At 40.3% G+C, this 24,022-nt stretch overlaps 1 pseudogene; it reads right to left on the reverse strand.

Annotated features, from left to right (window-relative positions):
* Positions 1 to 2,334: 2,334 nt before the first annotated feature.
* The window catches only part of LOC102280137 (pyridoxal kinase-like), a 162,671-nt pseudogene continuing 140,983 nt past the window's right edge, over positions 2,335 to 24,022 (reverse strand).

Raw genomic sequence — 24,022 nt, forward strand, 5'->3', positions numbered from 1 at the left:
TTGTGCCCACATCTACATTCTGATTATACAATACAGTTGGTATGCTTCATGTCCTTCAGATAATAACACACAGTTCTCTAAAAGTCATGTGGGCAAGGACTGTATGTTGCTAAATATAGATAGATTTCATAAACTTTAAACACTAAAGTTGTAACTTTATTCTTTTGCTATGTATGGTACAAATACATATTCACTCTTTTTTAGCTTCTTTTCCCATATAGGTTATTACAAAATATTGAGTAGAGTTCTCTGTGCTATACAGTAGGACATTATTAGTTACCTATTTTATATATAGTAGTGTGTCTGTCAATCCCAGTCTTCCAGTTTATCCGACCTCCTTTTACTCCCCAGTAACCATAAGTTTGTTTTCTACATCTGTAAATCTATTTCAGTTTCATAGATAAGTTCATTTGTAGTCTTTTTTTTAGATTCCACATATAAGCAATATTATATGATACATGTCTTTGTCTGACTCATTTCACTCAGTATGAGAGGTTCATCCATGTTGCTGCAAATGGCATTATTCTGTTCTTTTTTATGGCTGAGTAATATTCCTACATATATATATATATATATATATATATATATATATACCACATCTTCTTTATTCATTCCTCTGTTGATGGACATTTAGATTGTTTCCATGTCCTGGATGTTGTAAATAGTGCTGCAGTGAACACTGAGGTGCATGCATCTTTTCCAAGTATGGTTTTCTCCAAGTATATTCCCAGGAGTGGGATTGCTGGATCATATAGTAGATTTATTTTCAGTTTTTTAAGGAACCTCTACACTGTTTTCCATAGTGGTTGTACCAGTTTGCATTCTGGTCAATAATGTAGGAGCATTCCCTTTTCTCCACACACTCTCCACCATTTATTGTTTATAGACTTTTTTTTTTTTTTTTTTGCCAAGTGTATTTTTCTTCAAGTTCACAGTGTACACAGAACAAGCTACTACCCCCAACACCATATTCTCAGGGCAGGTTTTCACCATCTCATTGAGAGAGCCCATCAGTTTTTTGCCCTAATCTTACACTTACTCTCTGTAAGTTAAAAAAAAAAAAAAGGAAACAGAAAGAAAAGATTTCCACTGGTTGGCAATGTGGCCTCACCCCCCACTCTAGTTGGCAGTGACAATTTTCCATGAAAGACTCTGTGGAGGCCCAGGGCCCTGGGGGACTATGGTTTGCCCTGGCCACTTTGCTGGAGGACTGTACTCCCCCCCACCCAGGGTTTCCTCCTTCTCCTCCCTGGCCAGTGGGGCCATGCAGGGACAAGGAAACATGACAGGGACACAAGCCCTGACCTATTGCCCACTGCAAGGAGCTGAGGACCCCTGACCCTGTATGCAGGAACTAGTGCCAGAGAGTTAAATTATAATATTCAGAACATGAGCAGGGTTGGGAAGAAAGACAACAGAGAGTGCAGGAGTCCAGTGGGAATCTTCCTGCCTTCATTTGGGGGCATTTTCAACACAGGGTTGAAGGCAGCACTGAGGAGGTGAGAGTCCTTGAAATGTGGGCCTGGCCTCAGGAGGGTGTCTGTGGGCCCAGGACTGGGGAGAGTGTGGTGGTGGGAAGGGCTACCCTAGGACAGCCTATTTCCCCAGGGATCCTCATCTGGGCCCCCGCATCCAGCTATCTCCCTGCTTTCCTCCAGGCTGTGACTTTCAAGAGATGTGAACCCCTGCAGCCTCCAGAGTTGGGGGTGGGCAATAAGCAGGGGCAATCCTGCCTGTATCTACGCCTAGTGGGGGTCCTCAAAATTCTGGGCAAAGTGGGGCCAGGAAAGTCACCCCAGCAATGGACACCTGGACTGGTGTCAAGGTCTCTGCCGTGTCCTCCACCCACTGTGGGGATGGTCAAAGCTGTGGAGGCTTTGGGACGCCCCACCTGGCTGGCACAGGACACAGAGCTGCAGGGCAGGGGGGTGAGATAACTGGTGGATGGAGTTAAAGACACTAGCGAGAGGTGCGGGGTTGGGGTGCAGGAGGACCCTGCCTCTGAGCACTGTACCTGCACACTGACCTAGTGACTTGACACATTTGTCACCAGGAGTGGGCGGCAAACACACAGCGCATGACCCATTCTACCATAAACCTGATGAGTTTTCCAAAAGAAGCCAGCTGTGGTGGTTTTCCCACAGGTGCCCTTGGCCATGCAGCAACCTGTGTCCCATGGCCCGGGAAATTACAAGGCAGCCCCCCAACACACTGAGATGTGCAGATTTGGGGGGTTCTGGGAAGGTCCCCACCAAAATGACTGTGGAGCATCAAGTTTCGGTCACAGCTCGAAGGCAGATGTTACATTTTTCACAAGGACAGAAACGGAGACACCTAACACCAGGTGTTATGGAGGCGGGTCCACTGCAGAACATGGTGCGTAGCTGACAGGGTCTTCTCACAGGCCACCTTGAGGTTGTTGGGGTGCTTGTGCATCCACGCCAAGAGCATGGCGGCGAAGCCATCCCCAGTGCCAACGAAGATGGTGTCCACCTTGTGTGTCTCCCTGGGGATGCACTACATCACCGTGGAGCTGTCAGGGGTCCATGTCCTCTGGCTCCCCAGTGCCGTCAGGTAGTCAGTGCCGCTCGAGGACAGCAGGTCAGAGCTGGTGATGACCACCGTGTTGGGCCCCGTGGAGTATAACTTGTCCATAACCTCTAAAGACTTCTTCCTGGCTGTGGATCTTTCTCCTGGTCAGCAACTCAGCCTCAAACTGGTTGGGGGTGATGATGTCTGCAACTGGCACCACCTTCTCTCTGTAAACGGGAAGGAGGTCCTCTGGGGATGTACATGGTGCCTTCTCCATTATGCTGGTCTCCCATCTCAGGGTCACACATGTACATGAGCCTGGAGTTCTGCTGTTAAAGCTCCCTCAGGATGTTCACCACCATGGCCAGGAAGGACTTGTCTCACCTATAGCCCCTGAGAATGTAATCATCCTGATTGGAATTGTTCAGCTTCAGTTCCTAGACCGATCATGGAGCTGGTCTGGGTTTGGCACTTGGCCCTTCCAATGTGAGTAGCCTGTGTGGTTTGAAAACTGGACAGAGTTTACCGCATCAGCCTCAAGCCCCAAAACCTGTAGGGAATGTGGCCAACTGATTGCTCAGGTAGCTGGGATCATGTCACCATGCCGCTGGGCAGCTGGCTGCCCCCCACAGCCCCCGCAGGTTTTGGGCTCCAATCTGCTGCTGTCCTGCTCCGGCACAGGTGCTCCATTTGGAGGACAGGCTGCCTCCCTCTCTGTAGACTTTTTGATGATGGCCATTCTGACTGGTGTGAAGTGATAACTCATTATAGTTTTGATTTGCATTTCTCTAGTAATTAGTGATGTTGAACATCTTTTCATGTGCTTTTTAACCATCTGTATGTCTTCTTTGGAGAAATGTCTTTATATCTTCTGCCCATTTTTTTATTGTGTTGTTTGCTCTTTCTATTTTGAGCTACATGGGTTGTTTGTATATATTGGAGATCAGTCCCTTGTTAGTTGCTTCATTTGCAAATATCTTCTCCCATTCTGAGTTTTCTTTTCATTGTGCTTATAGTTTCCTTTGCTGTGCAACATTGTAAATCAATTTTACCCCAATAAAATGTTTAAAGAATGTACATTGAGAGATGAGCGGATAAAAAAGAAGTCATACATATATAAAATGGAATATTATTCAGCCATAAAATGAATGAAATAATGCCGAGGTCCAGCGCTGGCTGATCCAGAGTATTCGAAGGGGAGATGGCTTCGGTGATTACACTGGATACAATAGCTTTATTTAAATATTAATTAGAGATATGAGTAATAGAATGAGGATAGCTTAGTAGGAAAATTCAGCGGAGAAAAGAGGCTGAGTAGCTTGGTTTACACGGAAAATCAATATCACCTGTGACATCAGGTTAGCTCTGACCACGGAGGCCACAGGCGCCCTCTCGAATAGCGGAAGGTGCCCCACCTTAGGCACCTTCTCGAGTGGGTCTTAGAAGCCCAGGCAAATAAATGGTGGCAGAGGACCTCCACGCTCCAGATGGAAACTTCAGCCAGAAATTGAGAAAAAGAATGACATGGTGAGACCAAGCTTCGGTGAGCAAGGCCCATAGCTTTATTTTCAACAGGGGCTTTTATACCATAAGTTGTACATAGAGGATAATAGGGGGCGTGAAATCATGCAAAGTCAGCAGTCTTTGATCCTTATTGAAACCAGGCTTTCTTTCCTGCAAATTTATCGTATACAAATGGTTTAGGTGATTTACATCATCTTCTGGCCAGAAGGCCTATTAACATTTTATGACTCTTGACAAAGGTTTGTCAACGGTAAGACTTATTTTCTCTAAGAGTAATTATTTTAAGGTTTGGCGCCATCCTCCGAAGGTGTTAGATTAAGTTGCATTCCTATAGGGCAGAGGTGCAGTGGGTTTACAACAAAGGAAAGAATTTATTACCTTAAGGGTCTAAAGTTGCTAACACCAAGGCCACTACTTATTTTTTTCTACATACCAACAATATTAATTAATACAGTTCCAAGGATACAATACAGGGGATGTGGAAACTTGGCAGCAAGCATTGGCTCATCAATGAAATCTTTTACTAGTTTTATTTTGACAGTTTCTAACTCTCTGAGAGGCTGTAAGCTATTTGAATATCTTAAGCTTCCCGTGGCTCTCGAGACTGGGAGACTGTAAACAATCATATGCATAGATGTAGTAGTCCGGGTAAACTTGTCAGGCAAGTTAGAGAGCTATCTAAGGGGTTTGGATTTAAACACTCCTAATGCCCAGGAACTTTATTAACTGGAGCTGTAAGTTAACTCTTTATCAGAGAGAGCGAGATGGTGGTGGGGGACAGCCCCCAGTAAAGTAAGAGGTAAGAGCACAAAGCAGTAAAGTAGGCAGACTCTGGTTTTGGGGGGTAGATGCTCGAGAATATCCAGGGGGACTCCTGAGGCTCGATCCCGCCTTTGCATATGCTGAGCCTCCTTCCTCATGACCTTTGCCACGGGTGGAGTTCCTCACGCCGGCTCCCGGCAAAATAATGCCTTTTGCAGCAACATGGATGGGCCTAGAGATTAACATATTAACTGAAGTAAGTCAGACAGAGAAAGACAAATATCATATGATACTGCTTGTATGTGGAATCTTAAAAAACAATGGTACAAATGAACTTATTTACAAAACACTAGTAGAGTCACAGATGTAGAAAACAAACTTATGGTTACCAGAAGCTAAAGAAGAGGGAGGGATAAGTTAGGAGACTGGAATCAACATATACACACTCAGATCAGATCAGTTCAGTCACTCATTCGTGTCCAACTCTTTGCGACCCCATGAATCCCAGCATGCCAGGCCTCCCTGTCCATCACCAACTCCTGGAGTTCACTCAGACTCACATCCATCGAGTCAGTGACGCCATCCAGCCATCTCATCTTCTGTCGTCCCCTTCTCCTCTTACCCCCAATCCCTCCCAGCATCAGAGTCTTTTCCAATGAGTCAACTCTTCACATGAGGTGGCCAAAGTACTGGAGTTTCAGCTTTAGCATCATTCCTTCCAAATAAATCCCAGGGCTGATCTCCTTCAGAATGGACTGGTTGGATCTCCTTGCAGTCCAAGGGACTCTCAAGAGTCTTCTCCAACACCACACTTCAAAAGCATCAATTCTTCGGCACTCAGCCTTCTTCACAGTTCAACTCTCACATCCATACATGACCACTGGAAAAACCATAGCCTTGACTAGACAGACTTTTGTTGGCAAAGTAATGTCTCTGCTTTTGAATATGCTATCTAGGTTGGTCATAACTTTCCTTCCAAGGAGTAAGCGTCTTTTAATTTCATGGCTGCAGTCACCATCTGCAGTGATAGATAACTAATAAAGACCTACTGTATAGCACAGGGGGCTCTACTCAATATTCTGTAATCACCTATATGGAAAAATAATCTAAAAAAGAGTAGATATATGTATGTATATATAAATGAGTCATTTTGTTATACACTTAAAACTAACACAAGATTGTAAATCAACTATACTCCAATAAAAATTTTCAAAATAAATAAATAAAATAATAAGACTATCAACAGGGGGCGGTCCTAAGATGACAGAGATGGCAGAGGAATAGGATGGGGAGACAAATTTCTCCCTACAAATTCATCAAAAGAACATTTGAACGCTGAGTAAATTCCACAAAACAACTTCTGAATGCCGGCAGAAGACATCAGGCACCCAGAAAAGCAGCCCATTGTCTTTGAAAGGAGGTAGGAAAAAATATAAAAGATAAAAAGAGAGACAAAAAGAGTCAGGGATGGAGATCCATCCCAGGAAGGGAGTCTTAAAAAAGAGAGAAGTTTCCAAACAGCAGGAAACACTCTCACTGGCGAGTCTGTGGTGAGCCTTGGAACCTCAGAGGGCAACATAACCGGGAGGAAAAATAAATAAATAATTTAAACCCACAGATTACGTGCCCAATGGTAACTCCTAGTGGAGAAGCAGCGCAGACGCCTGGATCTGCCATTAACAAGCAGGGGCTGGCAGGGAGGCTCCGGTTGCATTGCTTAGAGTAAGGAACAGTCCTGAATGCCCCAAGGGCAATCTGAGGGAACTAACTTGAGATAACAAACCAGACTGTGGGATAACCTAAGACACCTTCAGGCCCGCTCACAGAACAAGGGACTGAGCAGAGCTAGACTTCTGTGGACCAGCCCATCCCTCACCAGAGACAGGCAGGCAAGGGCAGCCAGAGCTGGAAGGGGGCAAGCACAGCCCCAAAGAGGCATCACCTACCTTACTGCAAGCAGGCTTCATTACTAACCAAGACTTCTTGTGATTCTGGATGGTCAGCATCTGCCTGAGAAGGTCTGCCACTTGTACACCCAGGAAACCGAGCAGCAGGGACGGGGGAGGCGATAAGTCACAGCTACTGTGCTCACCAAACACGTGGTCACCTGAGCTGCTCGGACCTGGGAAGGGCACAAAACGCAGGTCCAACCGAGTCTGTGCCTTTGTAGAGTACCTGAGTACCTGAACCTGAGCGGCTTAGATCTGGGAAGAGCATACAACCCAGGGCTGGCCTCAGACAGTTCCCAGCAGAGCAACCTATAGCCTTGAGGCAACCTAGTAACCTTGAGGCTACTGTAAGAATACGACTGAAAACCAGTGGCAGGAGGCTTAAGTCCAAATCCTGAGAACACCAGAGAACTCCTGACTCCAGGGAACATTAATCAACAGGAGCTCATCAAACACCTCCATACCTACACTGAAACCAAGCACCACCCAAGGGCCAACAAGTTCCAGAGCAAGACATACCACGCAAATTCCCCAGCAACACAGGAACATAGCCTCAAGCTTCAATATACAGGATGACCAAAGTCACTGCAAACCCATTGACATCTCATAACACATTACTGGACACTTCATTGCACTCCAGAGAGAAGAAATCCAGCTCCACCCACCAGAATACCGACACAAGCTTCCCTAACCAGGAAACCTTGACAAGCCACCTGTTCAAATCCACCGACAGCAAGGAACCGACGCAATAAAGAGAACTCCACGACCTGCCAGAATATGGAAAGGCCAAACAAACACAGCAATCTAAACAAGATGAAAGACAAAGAAATACACAGCAGGTAAAGGAACAGGATAGATGCCCACCAAACCAAACAAAAGAGGAAGATATAGGGTATCTAACTAATAAAAAGTTCTGAATAATGATAGTGAAAATGATCCAAAATCTTGAAAATAAAATGGAGTTACAGATAAATAGTCTTCAGAAAATGATTGAGAAGATGGAAAAATGGTTTAACAAGGACTTAGAAGAAAAAAAAAAAGAGTCAATCAGTTCAGTTCAGTCGCTCAGTCATGTCCGACTCTTTGCGATCCCGTGAATCGCAGCACACCAGGCCTCCTTCTCCATCACCAACTCCCGGAGTTCACTCAGACTCACGTCCATCAGGTCAGTGATGCTATCCAGCCATCTCATCCTCTGTTGTCCCCTTCTCCTCCTGTCCCCAATCCCTCCCAGCATCAGAGTCTTTTTCAATGAGTCAACTCTTTGCATGAGGTTACCAAAGTACTGGAGTTTCAGCTTTAGCATCATTCCTTCCAAAGAAATCCCAGGGCTGATCTCCTTCAGAATGGACTGGTTGGATGTCCTTGCAGTCCAAGGGACTCTCAAGAGTCTTCTCCAACACCACAGTTCAAAAGCATCAATTCTTCGGTGCTCAGCTTTCTTCACAGTCCAACTCTCACATCCATACATGACCACTGGAAAAACCATAGCCTTGGCTAGATGGACCTTTGTTGGCAAAGTAATGTCTCTGCTTTTGAATATGCTATCTAGGTAGTCATAACTTTCCTTCCAAGGAGTAAGCATCTTTTAATTTCATGGCTGCAGTCACCATCTGCAATGATTTTGGAGCCCCCCAAAAATACAGTCTGACACTGTTTCCACTGTTTCCCCATCTATTTCTCATGAAGTGATGAGACCAGTTACCATGATCTTTGTTTTCTGAATTTTGAGCTTTAAGTCAACTTTTTCACTCTCCACTTTCACCTTCATCAAGAGGCTTTTTAGTTCCTCTTCACTTTCTGCCATAGGGGTGGTGTCATCTGCATATCTGAGGTTACTGATATTTCTCCCAGCAATTTTGATTCCAGTTTGTGCTTCTTTCAGCCCAGCGTTTCTCATGATGTACTCTGCATAGAAGTTAAATAAGCAGGGTGACAATATACAGCCTTGACGTACTCCTTTTCCTATTTGGAACCAGTCTGTTGTTCCATGTCCAGTTCTAACTTGCTTCCTGACCTGCATACAGTTTTCTCAAGAGGCAGGTCAGGTGGTCTGGTATTCCTATCTCTTTCAGAATTTTCCACAGTTTATTGTGATCCACACAGTCAAAGGCTTTGGCATAGTCAATAAAGCAGAAATAGATGTTTTTCTGGAGCTCTCTTGCTTTTTCAATAATCCAGTGGATGATGGCAATTTGATCTCTGGTTCCTCTGCCTTTTCTAAAACCAGCTTGAACATCTGGAAGTTCTTGGTTCACATATTGCTGAAGCCTGGCTTGGAGAATTTTGAGCATTACTTTACTAGTGTGTGAGATGAGTGCAATTGTGAGGTAGTCTGAGCATTCTTTGGCCTTACCTTTCTTTGGGATTGGAATGAAAACTGACCTTTTCCAGTCCTGTGGCCACTGCTGAGTTTTCCAAATTTTCTGGCATATTGAGTGCAGCACTTTCACAGCATCATCTTTCAGGATTTGAAATAGCTCAACAGGAATTCCATCACCTCCACTAGCTTTGTTTTAGTGATGCTTTCTAAGGCCCACTTGACTTCACACTCCAGGATATCTGGCTCTAGGTGAGTAATCACACCATCGTGATTATCTGGGTCATGAAGATCCTTTTTGTACAGTTCTTCTGTGTATTCTTGCCACCTCTTCTTAATATCTCCTGCTTCTTTTAGGTGCATAACATTTCTGTCCTTTATCGAGCCCATCTTTGCATGAAATGTTCCCTTGGTATCTCTAATTTTCTTGAAGAGATCTCTAGTCTTTCCCATTCTGTTGTTTGCCTCTATTTCTTTGCATTGATTGCTGAGGAAGTCTTTCTTATCTCTTCTTGCTATTCTGTGGAACTCTGCATTCAGATGCTTATATCTTTCCTTTTCTCTTTTGCTTTTTTCTTCTCTTCTTTTCACAGCTATTTGTAAAACCTCCCCAGACAGCCATTTTGCCTTTTTGCATTTCTTTTCCGTGGGGATGGTCTTGATCCCTGTCTCCTGTACAATGTCATGAACCTCAGTCCATAGTTCATCAGGCAGAGTATCTATCAGATCTAGTCGCTTAAATCAATTTCTCACTTCCACTGTATAATCATAAGGCATTTGATTTAGGTCATACCTGAATGGTCTAGTGGCTTTCCCTACTTTCTTCAAATTCAGTCTGAATTTGGCAATAAGGAGTTCATGATCTGAGCCACAGTCAGCTCCTGGTCTTATTTTTGTTGACTGTATAGAGCTTCTCCATCTATAGATAATGAATAATGCAATAAATGATATCAAAAACACCTCTGGAGGGAACCAACAGTAGAATAATAGAGGCAGAAGGTAGGATTAGTGAGGTAGAAGATAGAATGATAGAAATAAATGAATCAGAGAGGAAAAAAGAAAAATGAATTAAAAGAAATGAAGACAATCTCAGAGACCTCTGGGACAATGTTAAATGCCCCAACATTCAAATCATAGGAGTCCCAGAAAAAGAAGAAAAAAGAAAGACCATGAGAAAATACTTGAGCAGATAATAGTTGAAAACTTCCCTAAAATGGAGAAGGAAATAATCACCCAAGTCCAAGAAACCCAGAGAATCCCAAACCCAAGCAAAACACCCCAAGACACATATTAATCAAATTAACAAAGATCAAACACAAAGAATGAATATTAAGAGCAGCAAGGGAAAAACAACAAATAACACACAAGGGGATTCCCATAAGGATAACAGCTGATCTTTCAATAGAAACTCTTCAGGCCAGGAGGGAATGGAAGGACATACTTAAAGTGATGAAAGAAAATAACCTACTGTCCAGATTACTGTACCCAGCAAGGATCTCATTCAAATATGAAGGACAAATCAAAAGCTTTACAGACAAGCAAAAGCTGAGAGAATTCAGCACCACCAAACCAGCTCTCCAACAAATGCTAAAGGATCTTCTCTAGACAGGAAACACACAAAGGGTGTATAAACTCAAACCCAAAACAACAAAGTAAAGGGCAACGGGATCATAGTTATCAATAATTACTTTAAACATAAATGGGTTGAATGCCCCAACCAAAAGACAAAGACTGGGTAAATGGATACAAAAACAAGACCCCTATATATGTTGTCTACAAGAGACCCACCTCGAAACAAGGGACACACAAAGACTGAAAGTGAAAGGCTGGAAAAAGTTATTCCATGCAAATAGAGACCAAAAGAAAGCAGGAGTAGCAATACTCATATCAGAGAAAGTAGACTTTAAAACAAAGGCTGTGAAAAGAGACAAAGAAGGACACTACATAATGATCAAAGGATCAATCCGAGAAGAAGATATAACAATTATAAATATATATGCACCCAATATAGGAGCACCACAATATGTAAGACAAATACTAACAAGTATGAAAGGGGAAATTAACAATAACACAATATAGTGGGAGACTTTAATACCCCACTCACACCTATGGATAGATCAACTAAACAGAAAAATAACAAGGAAACACAAACTTTAAATGATACCATAGACCAGTTAGACCTAATTGATATCTATAAGACATTTCACCCCAAAACAAAGAATTTCACCTTTTTCTCAAGCGCACATGGAACCTTCTCCAGAAGATATGACTTCCTGGGCCATAAATCTAGCCTTGGTAAATTCAAAAAAATTGAAATCATTCCAAGCATCTTTTCTGACCACAATGCAGTAAGATTAGATCTCAATTACAGCAGAAAAGCTGTTAAAAATTCCAACATATGGAGGCTGAACAACACGCTGTTGAATAACCAACGAATCACAGAAGAAATCAAAAAAGAGATCAAAATATGCATAGAAACAACTGAAAATGAAAACACAACAACTCCAAACCTGTGGGGCATTGTAAAAATAATGCTAAGGGGAAGGATCATAGCAATATAGGCATACCTCAAGAAACAAGAAAGAAGGCAAATAAATAACCTAACTCTACACCTAAAGCAACTAGAAAAGGAAGAAATGAAGAACCCCAAGGTAAGTAGAAGGAAAGAAATCTTAAAAATTAGGGCAGAAATAAATGCAAAAGAACAAAAGAGACCATAGCAAAAATCAACAAAGCCAGAAGCTGGTTCCTTGAGAGGATAAATAAAATTGGCAAACCATTAGCCAGACTCATCAATAAACAATGGGAGAAAAATCAAATCAATAAAATTAGAAATGAAAATGGAGAGATCACAACAGACAACACAGAAATACAAAGAAATACATAAGAGACTGCTATCATCAATTGTATGTGAATAAAATGGACAACGTGGAAGAAATGGACAAATTCTTAGAAAAGTACAACTTTCCAAAACTGAACCAGGAAGAAATAGAAAATCTTAACAGACCTATCTCAAACACGGATATTGAAACTGTAATCAGAAATCTTCCAGCAAACAAAAGCCCAAGTCCAGACGGCTTCACAGCTGAATTCTCCCAAATATTTAGGGAAGAGCCAACATCTATCCTACTCAAACTCTTCCATAAAATTGCAGAGGAAGGTCAACTTCCAAACTCATTCTATGAGGCCACCATAACCCTAATACCAAAACCTGACAAGGGTGCCACAAAAAATGAAAACTACAGGCCAATATCACTGATGAACATAGATGCAAATATCCTTAACAAAGTTCTAGCAATCAGAATCCAACAACACATTAAAAAGATCATACACCATGACCAAGTGGGCTTTACCCAGGGATGCAAGGATTCTTCAATATCCTCAAATCAATCAGTGTAATACACCATATTAACAAATTGAAAAATAAAAGCCGTATGATTATCTCAATAGATGCAGAGAAAGCTTTTGGCAAAATTCAACATTCATTTATGAGAGAAACCCTCCAGAGAGCAGAAATAGAAGGAACATACCTCAATATAATAAAAGCTATATATGACAAACCCACAGCAAACATTATCCTCAATAGTGAAAAACTGAAAGCATTTCCCCTAAAGTCAGGAAGAAGACAAAGGTGCCCACTCTCACCACTACTATTCAACATAGTTTTGGAAGTTTTGTCCACAGCAATCAGAGCAGAGAAAGAAATAAAAGGAATCCAGATTAGAAAAGAAGAAGTAAAACTCTCACTGTTTGCAGATGACATGATCCTCTACATAGAAAACCGTTAAGACTCCACCAGAAAATTACTAGAGGTAATCAATGAATATATTAAAGTTGCAGGATGTAAAATCAACACCCAGAAGTCCCCTGCATTCCTATACACTAATAATGAGAAAACAGAAAGAGTAATTAAGGAAACAGTTCCATTCACCATTGCAACGAAAAGAATAAAATACTTAGGAGTATATCTACCTAAAGAAAGAAAACACCTATATATAGAAAACTATAAAACACTGTGAAAGAAATCAAAGAGAACACTAATAGATGGAGAAATATACCGTGTTCACTGATCAGAAGAATCAACATAGTCAAAATGAGTATGCTTTCCAAAGCAATCTATAGATTCAATGCAATCCCTATCAATTTACCAATGGTATTTTTCACAGAGCTGGAACAAATAATTTCAAAATTTGTATGGAAATACAAAAAACCTTGAATAGCCAAAGCAATCTTGAGAAAGAAGAATGGAACTGGAGGAATCAATCTGCCTGACTTCAGGCTCTACTACAAAGCCACAGTCATAAAGACGGTATGGTACTGGCACATAGACAGAAATGTAGATCAATGGAACAAAATAAAAAGCCCAGAGATAAATCCATGAACCTATGGACACCTTATCTTTGACAAAGGAGGCAAGAATATACAATGGAAAAAAGACAACCTCCTTAACAAGTGGTGCTGGGAAAACTGGTCAACCACTTGTAAAAGAATGAAACTAGAACACTCTTCTAACAGCATACACAAAAATAAACTCAAAATGGATTAAAGATCTAAACATAAGACCAAAAACTATAAAACTCCTAGAGGAGAACATAGGCAAAACACTCTCCGACATAAATTACAGCAGGATCTTCTATGACCCACCTCCCAGAATATTGGAAATAAAAGCAAAAATAAACAAATGGGACCTAATTAAAATTAAAAGCTTCTGTACAACAAAGGAAACTATAAGCAAGGTGAAAAGACAGACTTTAGAATGGGAGAAAATAATAGTAAATGAAGCAACTGACAAAAAATTAATCTCAAAAATATGCAAGCAACTCCTGCAGCTCAATTTCAGAAAAATAAACTACCCAATCAAAAAATGGGCCATAGAACTAAACAGACATTTCTCCAAAGAAGACATACAGATGGCTAACAAACACATGAAAAGATGCTCAACATCACTCATTGTCAGAGAAATGCAAATCAAAACCACAATGAGGTACCATTTCACGCCAGTCAGAATGGCTGCAATCCAATCGTCTACAAGCAGTAAATGCGGGAGAGGATGTGGAGAAAAGGGAACCCTCTTACACTGTTGGTGGGAAAACAAACTAGTACAGCCACTATGGAGAACAGTGTGGAGATTCCTTAAAAAACTGGAAATAGAACTGCCATACGATCCAGAAATCCCTCTGCTGGGCATACACACCGAGGAAACCAGAATTGAAAGAGACACGTGTACCCCAATGTTCATTGCAGCACTGTTTACAATAGCCATGACATGGTAGCAACTTAGATGTCCATCAGCAGACAATGGATAAGAAAGCTGTGGTACATATACACAATGGAGTTTTACTCAGCCATTAAAAAGAATACATTTGAATCAGTTCTAATGAGGTGGATGAAACTGGAGCCTATTATACAGAATGAAGTAAGCCAGAAAGAAAACCACCAATACAGTATACTAATGCATATATATGGAATTTAGAAAGATGGTAATGATAACCCTGTATGCGAGACAGCAAAAGAGACACAGATGTATAGAACAATCTTTTGCATTCTGTGGGAGAGGGTGAGGGTGGGTTGATTTGGGAGAATGACACTGAAACATGTATATTATCATATGTGAAATGAATCACCAGTCCAGGTTTGATGCATAACACACGATGCTCGGGGCTGGTTCACTAGAATGACCCAGACGGATGATATGGGGAGGGAGGTGGGAGGGGGGTTCAGGATAGGGAACACATGTACACCTGTGGTGGATTCATGTCAGTGTATGGCAAAACCAATACAATATTGTAAACTAAAAATAAATAAATGAAGACAAATTGGAGGAAAAAAAAGACTATCAACAAATTATAATGGTTTATGACTCTGGTTCGATCCCTGGGTTGCAAAGACCCCTAGGAGAATGGAATGGCTACCCTCTCCAGTATTCTTGCCTAGGAAATCCTATGAACAGAAGAGCCTGGTGGGCCACAGCACATGGGGTTGCAAACAGTTGGACACGACTGAGCGACTAACACTACTACACACTACACGCATTTTTAAAAAAGGAGAACAAAAGGAACTTAGGGAAATGAAAATTGTAACAGGAAGGATGAAATTATTCTCAAATTATGGCTCAGTTGTGAATCTAATATAATGACTAGATTTATACCCCAAATATCATCTAATCATTCCAATAAACAATATTGGTAGAAAATTTTATAATTAGCCTTGTAGTAGTATTTACTTTTTAATTATGACTTAATAATTAATAAAAATGTAAAGTGTCATCCAAAGAGTTTAGTCCATAATTTCTGCATTCTTACTGATAAGAGTCAAATAGATTTGCAGTAGAGGTCAAAAACTCAGAATCTTCTGGTCGTTCTGGCTCATGGGTATTCTGCCTTTTTAACTAAATACATCCCGTATCATTTCTATACAGTAAACAGATTTATTTGTTCTCTAATCTGCTTAAGGAAGCAGAAATTCATTTTAGGGAAGTTACTGTCTTCTACCAGGGCCACTTGGTTTTGCCTTTGTTCCATCTTTTCTATATATTTGATCCAGTTTCATGTAGAGTGTGCTATGTGATTATTTTTACTTTTGGATTCTAAAAGGCATCAGTGGAATTGTTATATGTAAACAGAAAATTCATTTGCATGTTTAAGCATCACAAAACCAGGATGCACAAACACAAATTCTTTTGTTAATAGCAACTTGCATAAAACTAGACACAGATAAGCTGATTATTTAGAAGCACAACTGTTAATCCTGAGGACGCGTTGAGTGTTTGCCTTTTGGTACAAGTAAAGAAATTAGTAAAAAGGCTCACACTTGAGGTCTCATGATTTTTTACATTGAAAGAGTAAAGTTTATCCATGGATAAATTTCATATTCTAGGATTAGCATAGGAGATAAAGAACAGGGAAATGTTATTTGCATGATAGAACAAGTCACAACTCTGAATTTGCATGAAGAGGGCTCTCCTCAAAGGTAGATAGAGTCAATAATTAATTACATACATGGTGTGATTCATGTAATTCACCCAAAATAGTCTCCACCTAGCAGTGCAGAAAAAAAAATTCACACTAGCAATTCAGTATTGAATGTTATCCTGTCATTTACATAAAAAGCTTTCTAGAAATGAAAGAGATGAGTGAAAATCACTCAGTCGTATCTAACTCTTTGCAACCCCGTGTACTATACAGTCCACAGAATTCTCCAGGCCAGAATACTACAGCAGATAGCCGTTCCCTTCTACAGGGTATCTTCCCAGCCCAGGGATCGAACCCAGGTCTCCCACATTGCAGGCAGATTCTTTACCAGCTGAGCCACCAGGAAAGCCCATAATTATTCCTAGTTGTGAGTGGTCTAATACGTTTTATTTCCTCTCTGACATGAAATATGGGTTGGGCAACATGAAAATTGGAGAAGGAAATGGCAACCCTCTCCAGTATTCTTGCCTGGGAAATCCCATGGACAGAGGTGCCTGGAGGGCTACAGTCCATGGGGCTGCAAGAGTCAGACACGACTTTGTGATTAAACCACCACCACCACCACCAACGTGAGAGTACCAGGAAGAGGTTATGGTATGTAAGGTGGAGTAAGGGGATTGACGAAGTGGATGAAAGAAAAGACTGGGGCATTAACAATATATATTTCTCTAATTTTATAATCTTATTTCCAGTTATGCTAAAAAATAATCCAAGAATAAGATGGTAGCATAAGTCATCCCAAGATAGATCATAGGGCGGGTTGCATTATGATACAGATCGCAGATCTACATTAAAAAAGAAAAGAAAAGAAGACATCTAGAGTCTAAATAGTTGCAAAGCAGCTGCAAATAGTGTTAACCATCAGGAAAAATTTTAGTTGGGTAGTATTTTCGAGCCATGTCCCTCTATTCTGCCTCCCCTTGTAATACACATCCTACAAACATTTTCTGAGTTCTATTTCACACACCCTGAATTTAGTACTCTGCAGAACTAAACTAATCCCTTAAAATGCATTGTTTCTTCTTCCTTTTCTTCCTCATTCAAATCTTACACATTCTTTGAAGTTCAGGTCAGTTTCATCTTTCTTTGAGACAGGAAATGTTTATTCCAGAGATTTAAACACTGTCTTTTATTGTACATGGCTAATTTCATTTGTGTCAATTTTGTAGAAGGGAAAAGTTTGCCTAAATTATTCAACATTCTTTTAGGCAGTTAGGGGGAAGGCCAAAGGTTTTTCCAGATCTTTTGGACCTTGATTGTTTTCAGCTCAAAATAATCCACCTGCCAAAGAAATGTTGGGGTGGCAAATTTTGCTCCCCTACACAGATAACGTAACTTGATTTAAACCCAAGCTTTTAGATGGCTTGTGGAGTGGTAAAATTAACTTATTGATTGAATTTATTAGAATATGATTGCTGATATAAATCAAAAACAATAACTGCATGGTGCATGTGTGTGTGCTCAGTCAATAAGTCATATCTGAATCTTCGTGACCCCATGGACTGTAGCCCTCTGCCCATGGGATTTTCCAGGCAAGAATACTGGAGTCAGTTGCCATTTCCTTCTCCAGGGAGTCTTCCCAAAACAGGGATCAAATCTGAGTCTCCTACATTGGCATCTGGATTCTTTACCACTGACCCACCTGGGAAGCCTAATTGCATGGTACAAAATGGTGTAATCTTCATGAAATGAATACAATCTTTTGTTTTTCAACTAAAATATCAGATGTCTATATATTTTCAACTTGAAGATACTATCCTAAATTTGGGATTATATAATTAAATAGAAGTTAGAAAGATAGCTAATTGAAGTATTAATAATAACACAATTCACTTCCCATTACAGTTTGCAAAGTTCAAAAGAGTAGTTTAATTAAAACTAAATTTAATTTATTTTTAAGAAAATTACATTATGACTGTTTCAGTGATGTTTAACAGATGAGAGAAAATTATATTAATATACTTAAGAAACTAATACCATTTGAATAATTATGTTTAAATAAATGAATAAGCACTATCTATATGCCTGAAAAATTTGATCAAAACTCAAATTATTCTGAATGTCCTAGAACTATGGCTCATTGTCTCTCTGCAGTCCTCCTTACAGATGCATTCTATTGGAAATTCTCACTTCATAAAAAAAAAGGTCCCCTAAATCCTCCTGAATTTCATAGAATTTTAAAGAAATGTCTGTCCTAGTTTGGGATCCCTAGAAGTAGTCTCATGGATTAGTGTGCCAGTAGTTTATTAGAGAAGTGATGCCAGGAAGTAAGAGTAAAGGAGAAGAGACAGGAGAAAGAAGAAAGTCAATAGACTGTTTTAATTAGCAGGTCAGGGTGTGAGTAACTGGTGCTTAGTCTTGCTAGGGATCTCTGGGAACAAACCAGAGATGTTCCACTCAAAGGAGAGGAAGCTGGGCTCTTCATCTTCCAGTTCCTGTCCACTACTGGCTTAGGGCTTTTTTAGCTTTCCATGGCTAATTTAATAATCACCACAGATTTAGCAGTTTAAAACAATACAAATTTATTATTGCTATTATTATTAATATTATTTTGTGGTTGTTATTAATCATCTTACAATTCTATAGCTCAGAAGCCCACAGCGGGTTTCAGTGAGCTAAAAGCAGAATGTTAGCTTTGCTGAATTTCCTTCTGGAGCTCTGGAGAACATTTCCTTTCATTGCTTTTCATTTTTCAGATCTAAAGGTTTTCCATACCTCAGAGTGCACTTTCAGTCATTTCAATTCAGTCACTCAGTCGTGTCCAACTCTTTGCGACCCCATGGACTGCATCACACCAGGCCTCCCTGTCCATCACTAACTCCCGGAATTTACTCAAACTCACGTCCATTGAGTCTGTGATGCCATCCAACCATCTCATCCTCTGTTGATCCCTTCTCCTCCTGCCTTCAATCTTTCCCAGCATCAGTGTCTTCAAATGAGTCAGTTCTTTGCATCAGGTGGCCAAAGTATTGGAGTTTCATCTTCAACATCAGTCCTTCCAATGAATATTCAGGGCTGATCTCCTCTATGATGGACTGGTTGGATCTCCTTGCAGTCCAGTCTCCTCCAAGAGTGCACTTTTTCCACCTTCAAAACCATCAATGTTGGGCTAAGTACTTTTCAGGCCTCCATGTCTTTGTTTCTCTCTCTTCTGACTCGCTGTTCCATTTATAAGAACTCTTATGTGGTTACTTTACCCAGATAATCCAGGGTAATCGTCACACCTCAAAGTTAGTCTTATTTTTCCTTCTTTGTGTTACCTAATACATTCACAGTTTCCAAGAATTAAGACATGGGCATCTTTAGTTGGCAGGGAGTATTATCTGGCTTCCCAAAAGGTTTGTTCCTAGCCATGGAAAGTCCTAATGCCAAGTTACAGCTACTTGCAGAAACAGTCTCTTGGCGTATAAGGGAATGGTGAGTACCCAATGGAAACTTTTCTCTGATCCAAATTCCTTGCCTTCATTGAAACAGAGATCTTTTCGAAGAACACAATTTTACTTTCAGTTTTCTCAAATAGCTATTAATCTCGTGGCCCACAGGCTTCAAGTCTTATATTGTTAGTAACCTATTTATTCCACCTCTGTCTTTATCCAATGTCCATATACCATGGTGTGGTAGTAAAGAATATGGACTCTGGAACCAAACCGTTCTTCAATCCCAGTTCTTTTACCTATTTTAACAGTGCAGTTTGGCAAGTTACTTAATATCCCTGTGTCTCAGTTTTCTCATCTGTAAAGTATCAATAATATCTTCCTAAAAGTGAGGTTGTGCAAATTATATAGCATAATATATGTCAAGTAGTGTGAACAGCCCTGTATCAATAAGAGCTACATTAATGTTTGCCAGACTATAATGATGATCTGTCAATCTAATGAATATTCTTCCTCATTTATGAACTTCCTTTTCCATTATTAATCCTTTTATTTACTTGGATGACTTTAAAATTCATAAAATAACTTATATATTCTTGACTCTTCAAACATTTACATGTACTGGGTTTCATTCCCATGGCTACATTAACACTTCTGATCCTACCTAACTGACCACAACCTTCTATTTTTCCAGCTCATTTTCTTCTATTACACCTGCTCTTTGAAACTATTGTGATTTTCTGTCAAATTATTCTTCCACCTTCTCCTAGTTCATCAGCTCTTAACTCAATGTATATACTCTTTCCCAGCCTGCGTCCAATGGTCAATCACTGAAGTATTTTCTGACTTGCACTTTTAGTTCTTTATTATCTTTTCCTTTTTTATCATGCCTACATTACAGATCACTAAATTTGGAACAGTTTTAGAAATAGTCCTCTTTGCTCCTACATCGAAGCTTGCTTGTTGATGGCTGTGCAAATGTCTAAATTAGTTATGCTGAAAAATATTATTGTCAATAATAGCTGAGACATCAGAGGTGCTTATCAATCTCTTTCCATGCATGTGTGCTAAGTTGCTTCAGTCGTGTCCTACTCTTTGAGACCCTTTGGACTGTACCCCACCAGGTTCCTCTGTCTGTGGCATTCTCCAGGCAAGAATACTGGGGTGGGTTCCCATGCCCTCCTCCAGGGGATCTTCTCCATACAGGGATCAAACCCACAGTCCCTTATGTCTCCTGTGTTGGCAGGCAGATTCTTTACCACTAGCACCACGTAGGAAGCCCCATCAAGCTCCTTATGTTTATTTAATCAGTTTCTCTTTTAGTTAACCTACACAATTAGTATAACCTTTGTCACTTTCTTTCATCTTCCTATCCACTATCCCTTCTCCTCTCAGTAGAGGACTTTAACTCTGACCTATCATAGAAAAATATTCATTAAGGAAGAGTTTCGATTTCCAACAGAGGTCTGGATGCCACTTTTTATGCCCTGTATATTCTATTGTGCTTCCTTCAAACTGTAGAGGGATCACTGTCTCTTCTCTAATCCAAAGCTAGCCTTCCCAGTACCATGCTATGTCCCATCTCCTTCCACAGCTTTTTTTTGGGACAACTTTGCCTGATTATTTTCCCTGACTCTTTGTGTTGGTGTCTGCACAGTAGTTAAGTAGACTTTGCACCTGGACTCACAGAGGAGAAATTCCTCACCAGTCAGCCCAGTTAGGGATTCTGGGAATCTTTGCCAATTCTTCCCTACCCCTCCACTACAGGGAGAGGCAGGCAATTGCCCAATCTGAGTTAAGGGGTGTATTACATGTGATTTTTTTTATTGTATCTTGGATATTTTGTGTATTATATTATGAGACACTTGACCTTTTTTATTTGATTTTATATCCCTTTTAGCAGGTAATTACTTTGTTGAGGTGTAGCTGAGGGCCAAGTGAATGTGTATGTTCAGTTTCCTACTTGGCCCTGCAATACCACCTTGGGAAAAGTAGATCACTGATTCACATTTCTGGATTGAAAACAAGTGGAAACTCAGCTTCCCTCTAAACCCTAGGAAAGTGGACCATCAATTTACACTGTCCTTGCCTCAGAGTGAAGGTATAAGCTCAGTTTCCCATGGGACCTTGCTGAAAACGGGGGTTGTGACATGGAGGTAGGGAAGTAGGGACAGAGTTTCAACTCTCCTGCCTCGAACCACTTCATTGTGCCTTGGTGATATCTGGTGGGTATGGAGGCTTAGTTCCTCCCTGGGCTTGGTTGACATGGGAATGGTGAGGGGATTGAGATCTCTATTAATGTCTCCTTTCTTTTTTGGTCTTACTGATTCCAGTTGGGGGTAGAGGCTCAGCTTGCTACTGTGCCCCACTGATATGAGAGAGGATGGGGTGAAGTACAGTGGTGGTTACCCCACTTCACATTTCCTTATTAAGTCTTTTTTTTGCCTATTGAGAGTGAAGGCTCTTCTCACTGCTGTACCCTGTTGAAACTTATGTGACTTGGCAATTAGAGCACTGCTATCTTCTGCCAGGTAGGAGACGGAAGTTTAACTCCATGGCTGTTTCTGCAATTACACTGGTTGGAAAATGAAAAGGATGCTACCTACTTCTGTCAGGGTTGGGAATAGGGTGGAAAATCATGACTGCTCACTCAACCCTGGTGAAATCACTGGGGAGTAGTGTGTGAGTTTTCTGCTGGTGTTTGGCTGGAGAACTGTGAGCATTCCAAAACTTTTCTGTTATCAGTCCATACGTTTTCTGGTCCTTTTGCTAAGAGAAACAGGTGTTTCTTGGAACGTTTTCTGTCTCTGCCTGGTGACAGTTCCAGGTTGGAAGATTCTATAGCACCTTTTCCTCAATATATGGTAGTCAATAAGGAAACCCTGAGAAGTAACAACCATATCATTCCTTAAACCTCAATACCCCTAAGCAGCCCATCCACTTTTCCACCTTTCAGGATCTCCCTATGATATTTATTGTGTTACATCCAGAGTTTTTAATAGAAAGATGGATGACATGGGAGGAAAAGGGGTACTCCATTTTAGCAGAAACAGAAGTTCCATTCCGTATTATTTTAATTAACAAACTTATCTACTGAGTAACTACTGAATGCAAAGTGTCATGCTAGGTGATATGAAGAAACTCAGGAATGCAGTCTTACCCAATCCCTCTGGAGGTTTACAATATATTTAGCTAGATTGAACATAGTGGCATAAAATGAAGTGCAAGCTTTATATCACTACACAGTAGAAAGTTTTAAAACTATCGAAGTAGAAAGAGTTCAGTGTGTGCTGAAGCAGACAGGAGGGAAAGTGTAATTTACGCTAATGATCATTACATTAAAAGCAATTCCATGACACAAAGTTACTGATGTTAAAACAGAATGATAGTTTGCCACTATCTGTTCATTGTGTTCTTTGATTACGTTTGCCTGTTTGTTGAATGACAAAAATGGCAGAAGTGGGAGACCAAAAAAAGTCCAGAAAATGAAATAATTTCATCTTACATCTTTAATGTATGCTTTTATTTGGAGAACATTCATATTATATAAAGCATTCTATTTCCATATGGGGATCACTGCCATTTCCTTGCATAGCCTTCCTGCCTACATTCCACCTTCTCTTTCTGCATCCTTTTTTTTTTCATTTTCTTTTTTGCTTTCTTCCTTCTCTATATATTCATTGAACACTTCCTGAATTTAGTTTTTTGTGCTGAACAATGTTGTAGGTACAATGTACAAGATCCCTTTTTCTTGGACTTTGTTGACTGGTAGAGAGATTAGCAAAGTACACAACTGTAGCTACAATATCAAACAATATATTTTAAAAATACCAAATATGTCATATTAAAATACATGCAGTAGGAATTTGAGGGACAATTTTCTATCATCTTTCTGAAAGATCATATATTTTACCCAGAATATATTCTACTGCCCTTTTCTCCCTGCCATCCCTCCTAACTTCTTGGCCCCAGGTGTCATATCCATACTTAAATTTGCATTCCAAATAGAGATTAACAATCAAGCAAGGCCCATAAATTTAACCTCACATTTCAGTAGCCAAGCTAAACATTTTTGGGAATGCTAAAGAAAGAGGACTATGGAATACTGAAGGCAAGGTGATTAAAGCTTTTTTCCCAGAAAAGATGGGAGAAATGAAGTGATACATTTTAGCATCATCCCAAATTAATTTAGAATTTCTCATTTTATAGTCTAATCATTCAAGTATTAAAACATCCTTCTATAAAAATTTGGTATGAAATGTTCCATTCAGCCCAGGAGTGAAATTATTCCTGTATTTGAGAAAAAGTGAAAAGAAAAACAACAGATGTTGAATTAGAGGAATAAGAATTTCAGATGGTTTATTTTCTTTGGAATTCATGTAACTTTAGGACAGATCCATTTATTTAAATTACATTTTACAGATGGATTGTCTGAGAAGAGATTCCTCCTGGGAGTGGAACAAAATGAAAAAAAGAAAGGAAAGAAAGAATAAAGAAAACCTGAGTTATTTTCTGCTATGATTCTTTATGTTTTTTGGCAAGATCCCCCTTACGAATAGATTGTTTTCTTTCACCCATCCTTCTACAAAA

This window comes from Bos mutus, chromosome X (genome assembly GCF_027580195.1).
Source record: "Bos mutus isolate GX-2022 chromosome X, NWIPB_WYAK_1.1, whole genome shotgun sequence".
Classification (NCBI taxonomy): Eukaryota; Metazoa; Chordata; class Mammalia; order Artiodactyla; family Bovidae; genus Bos; species Bos mutus.